Raw genomic sequence first — 4970 nt, 5'->3', positions numbered from 1 at the left:
GCAGAGACTCCCACCCAAAAGTTAAATGTCCACCACCCTAAGGTGGTGGGGTTTCCAAAAATTGAGGCTCTTATGGCCTTAGTTGCGATCAGCCTGGTGCCGCGACGTTTCGGCCAGTTTTGGCCTTCATCAGGCGGGCTGATCTTTTAAATATGGTGGCCCCTTGGCCGTCAACATAAAAATGGTCCCGTTGCTTTTTGCCCCTTCTCCCGTTTCCTAATCATTTAAATTTTTTGATGTTGCTCACTCTGAATCTTTGGGCCTTCTGAGGTCTCTAATTTCCGTTTCCCCTTTTATACTCCCCTCGCTTTTTACTTTTCATGTTTTTTTTTATTTTCAATTTAAATGTCCCTTCCCTTGTATTTTATCTTTTGTATTTGTTGTTTCCCCTGTTTCTAATTGAATTTGTGTTTCCCTATAACATCTCCCCTGTTTTATTCCTTTTTATTTTTACTTTTAATTTCCTTTTTCCCTCTTTTGAACTTAACCTTTTCTCTTCATCCTTCCCTTCCTCCCCTCTCCTTCTTCATGCCATCTTTTCCTTGGTTCTCCCCCTTTCCTTAACCTCATTTCTCCCTTTCCTCTCTTTTGCCTCCCTATACTTCAACCTTCTCCTTAGCCTCGTTAGGCCATGTGGCACTGCACTTGTCCTATTTTTCGTACCCTACCTCATTTGGGCTCTCCCGTATGCGGGCTGAGTTAAATGTGGGCTTAGTTTGAGGTGGGTTTGATTGATAGGTACAAGGCTTAGCGGGCACGAGATTGGGTTTTGGGTATGGGGACATCGGTTTGGGTTGGAATAATGAGGCTAGGATTGAGAACAGGACCATGGGCAATTTAGAAATCAGAATCAGAAAGGGGGAGGGATAATTAATCAGAGTTAGTTAGGGTTAGAGGTTGAGGTTAGGGTTAGGGATTGGGGTTAGGGTTGGGGGTTGATGTTAGGGTTAGGGGTTAGGGTTAGGGGTTGGGTTAGGGTTAGGGTTAGAGGGTTAGGGTTAGGGTTAGAGGGTTAGGGTTAGGGGTTAGGTTAGGGTTAGGGTTAGGGTTAGAGGGTTAGGGTTAGGGTTAGGTTTTTGAGGTTAGGAACTCTGGCGCCGCGAAGCGGCGTCAGAGTTCCGTGCACGGGCCATCACTTATGTCAGGCCAGGATCGGCTCATTTTAGGTTCAGGCCCCCCGGAACTTGTGTGCCCAATTTAAGGATCCAGCGCCGTTCAGCCCGGATCCGCTGGACCGTGGACCACATGGGGTCATGTTCAATGACCGTGGCTTGAAGCGACGGCCATCCGTGGTTTAGAAAATGATTCACTAGCGGGGTGTGGGTTTCCTTTTTTCTAAGTATGTTGTATCTATGTTGGGTAAACCGCAGGAGGAGGGTGTTTTTGGTCTCCCCAACATACTGAATGCCACACACCCCGCAAGTGATCAGGTAAACACAATTTCTTGTGTGGGGACTTCCATGGGTTTCCCCCTTAAAAACATCTTTGTGTACCTGGCTCCGTATCCACACTCTGTGTTTGTAGAATTCACCGCGGCTTCGGGACGCTGCCGTCGGAAGAGGCCTTATTTTGGCCTTGACCAGCAGGTCCCGTAAGTTTTTGTTTTTTCTATATGCCGCGATGATTCTGCAATCCGAGAAGGTGGAGTGGTTGCTCAGGATTTTAAAAAAATTGTTTTTGATGTTTTTTATTAGTAGGGTGGCCGGAAAGGAATATGTCGCCACCAGGGGAACTACAGAGGACACGTGGACCGGCTTTGTCTCGAGGAACTCTCTGAGAGCCTGTCTCCTGAAGGACCTCGAGTATCCTCTGGTGGAGAGAGCCCGGAACAGTGTCCTGGTGGCCTCCATGAAATCCCCCTGGTGCGTACATATCCTGTGGAATCTCAATAGTTGAGATTTTAGCAGGCCTTTAAAAATGTGTTTAGGGTGGAAACTGCTCCTGTGCAGTAGTGCATGGGAGTCAGTTTCCTTAAAGAAAACCTTTATATCAAGGTTGTTCGTGGCGTTAAATTTCTCCCCTTTAAATGTGGTTGTGTCCAGGAAGTCCACCGACCCACTGTTTATGGTGGACTTAAGTTTGATGGATGGATTGTGCCGGTTGAGTGAATTGAGGAATTCCCCAAACTCCTCCTGTGTGTGATGCCAAACACCCCAAATGTCATCCAGGTACCTAAAATAATGCAAGGGCTTTTTTCCACAAGCCGCCAACGCCGATGTCTCCCACTCAGCCATAAAAATGTTGGCGTAGGCTGGTGCAAATTCTTTGCCCATTGCCGTTCCCTTAATTTGTAAATAAAATTTGTTATCAAATTGAAAATCGTTTCGTCTCAAATTAATATCAAGGAGTTGGAGAAGCTCCTTTTCCGGTCGTTTTTTATTTGGGAATTTAGAGAAAATGTTTTTCACCGCCTGGATGCCTTCATTTATGTCAATATTTGTGTACAGGCTGTCAATGTCCAGGGTGAATAAAAATGAATTGGAGGGAACGTGCAATTTGGAGACTTTTTGGATGAAGTCGTAAGTGTCCTGAATGTATGAGGGGTGTTTGCATGAGAGGGGATTTAAGAAATAATCAATGTACTCCGCCGTGTGGTAAGTTTCACTGTCACAATCACTCACAATAGGGCGGCCCGGAGGAATGATGTGCGGCCTGCTCCACTTGGCCGGATCCTTATGGATTTTAGGGAGTAAATAAAAAAGTCTGGCCCTGGGTTGTGGATTCCCCATCAGGTATTTATGTTGTTTCTTGTTTATAAATTTTTTCTCTAATAATTTGTTGATGATCTGCTCCACCAATTTAGCTGTTTCCAGATAGATAGGTTTGTCCAATTGTTTGTAATAATTCAAATCTTCTAATTGTCTCCTGCCTTCCCACAGGTATTGTTCCCTGTCCATAATCACCACTGCGCTGCCCTTATCCGCCGGCTTTATAATAATATTGCTATTTTGTCTCAGCTCCTGCAGGGCTGTGGCCTCCTCATGGCTAAGGTTAGGCATCACCCTGCAGGGCCGGAATTTATGGTCAAAATATTGTTTGTCCGCTGTGATCAGCGTCTGGACTTCTGGGGGCAGTGTGTCCACGGACGGAGTCCAGGTGGACCTGGGAGTGAACGGTGGGGGCTCAGAATCACCCTCCACTCCGCTATTTTGAAAATGGGATGCCAATTTAAGTCTCCTGTGGTATTGCTGCAGGTCCCATCTAGCCTGCTCCAGGAGATCCTTATTGGTCCCTTGTGTTGGGATAAATGTGAGTCCCCTGTTTAATAATTTAAATTGTGGTTTTGTTAATTTAAATTTCTTAGCCAAAACAATGACGTTTTTAGACCCCTCCTGAAAAGGCAGGCTTATGGGGTCTGGCAGTTTACATGGTCAAACCAATGTTGGAGCATGTTTCTGGCTGTGGCCCTCGTCCAATGGACGTGGTCATTGAGCGTTGAGAAGAGATGGGAAGGTAAAAGAGGGATGAAGAGACAGTTTTTCCTAATTTGTGAATTTAGAAATTTAAGGTTCTTTTGCAGGGAGGAGACTGGAAAAGTTAACCAGCGGCACCCAAATCCCCGCGCTGGGAAAGCGCTCATCTGCCGTTTTGACCGCCGCTTTCATTTGGGCAGACAAGGTGAGTCTTTCCTTCTGAGAGCGATTGTTAAGGCCAAAGGCCAAGATGACCTGCTCCACCTCTGTGTAGACTGTGGCCTTTTTTATGATCTCCTCTGCGTGTCTAAGGTTTGCTCCTGGGTAACTCTCCACCTGCAGTTGGTCATTTGTGAATGGGGGGAATCTGCTCAAATTGGAGTCCCCCAGAATGAGCCACTTTTTAGTAACGCTCAGACCCCAATCCTGCATTTTATTGTTTGTGTGGATGTGTCTGGTGGCTCTGCGTGTCTCCGGTTCAGGTGAGTAAGGTTGTTGGGGGGGTTTGATGTGCAGCCATTTTGAGCTGACTTTGCACCGCTGACCTGAGCCTCCTGGCCATCTGTCCAGTACCCCCCACTGGTGAGGGCAAAGGGACCAATTTCTGCTCGCTCAGGTCAATGAGCAGGTCCGTTTCTATCGGAGCATCCAAGATGGAGTCCGTCTCCACCACGCAGCAGGGGTTTAGCTTAGGGGAGGAGGTTACCGTAGTAGGTAGGTGGGCTGAACGGGGGGTTCTCTGTGGCTGTGGTGGGTTATCTGGGATGTCTAAGAGATTTTCCTCTTATAGGTGACCATCCTCCTGATTCCTCCGTTTCCGTGCCAACTGACACCTTTTGAATGGATCTGGGTGGAGCAGGTGATGTGGGAGCCAATTGTTTTGGTGGTTGATGCACCTCAACTGTAACTGTATGTTTGTCCACTGGTGTTGTTTCAGTGTCATTGGCCGTCTGTAAAGCAGGTGGATCTGCAGCGGGAGGAGGGGAGGAGAGAGAGGGTGACGGCGGCGCAGGACCGATTATCCCCTCACCTCCCATTCTGGCAATGATGTGTGCCTGTGCCTGCTCCAGAGTCTCCCCATGGAGCCGTTTGCCCAGGTTCCGTTTTGCCCAAATGGAGGCAATCTGGAAAGGTCCCTCCCATCCCTGGAGTGACAACTGGGTGAGCGCCCCCAGCTCCAACTCCAGTTCATACATATAATGATCCCGGAGGATCATCATGGTGGTTGCCTCCCAGTTCCTGGCGTTCCCCTGTAATAAAAGACTTGTTCTCTGATTAGGATTTGCCGGTTTTATTGTGTTTGCCAGGTTTATAGACAGTTTTCTGATGGTGGGAGGGGACTGTTCAGCCAAAGTGATTTTAAGATGATGGGTAATTTTAATTATTTTTAACATGGTTCGAATTTTAAGACCAAAATCTGGGTCATCAGATTTAGGCTTATTTTTGTTAATGGTTGTCCGATTATGTGTTTTGTCGCATTGCAGCGTTCCCCCTGTTATATGAACGCGCGTTGCGATTTTTATGATAATTGTGCGGGGCCGAGTAACGTCCCCGCGG

At 47.2% G+C, this 4970-nt stretch overlaps 1 long non-coding RNA gene across 5 annotated transcripts; it reads left to right on the top strand.

The window, feature by feature from the left end:
* Positions 1–1095: 1095 nt before the first annotated feature.
* On the top strand, positions 1096–4681 carry LOC115250173 (uncharacterized). Of its 5 annotated transcripts, XR_003888750.1 has the most exons (13): positions 1102–1430; positions 1525–1591; positions 1698–1862; positions 2043–2168; positions 2448–2519; positions 2627–2732; positions 2958–3115; positions 3195–3249; positions 3521–3618; positions 3726–3895; positions 3984–4127; positions 4204–4272; positions 4351–4681. It is a non-coding gene; the product is annotated as an uncharacterized lncRNA (long non-coding RNA). The 5 variants fall into 5 exon arrangements; XR_003888748.1 differs by having other exon boundaries at positions 1098–1430; positions 3195–3618; XR_003888749.1 differs by having other exon boundaries at positions 1098–1430; positions 2958–3453.
* The last annotated feature ends 289 nt before the right edge of the window (positions 4682–4970 follow it).

Source organism: Takifugu rubripes, chromosome 6 (assembly GCF_901000725.2).
Source record: "Takifugu rubripes chromosome 6, fTakRub1.2, whole genome shotgun sequence".
Lineage (NCBI taxonomy): Eukaryota > Metazoa > Chordata > Actinopteri > Tetraodontiformes > Tetraodontidae > Takifugu > Takifugu rubripes.
This window is presented reverse-complemented; position numbering and strand designations above follow the sequence as displayed.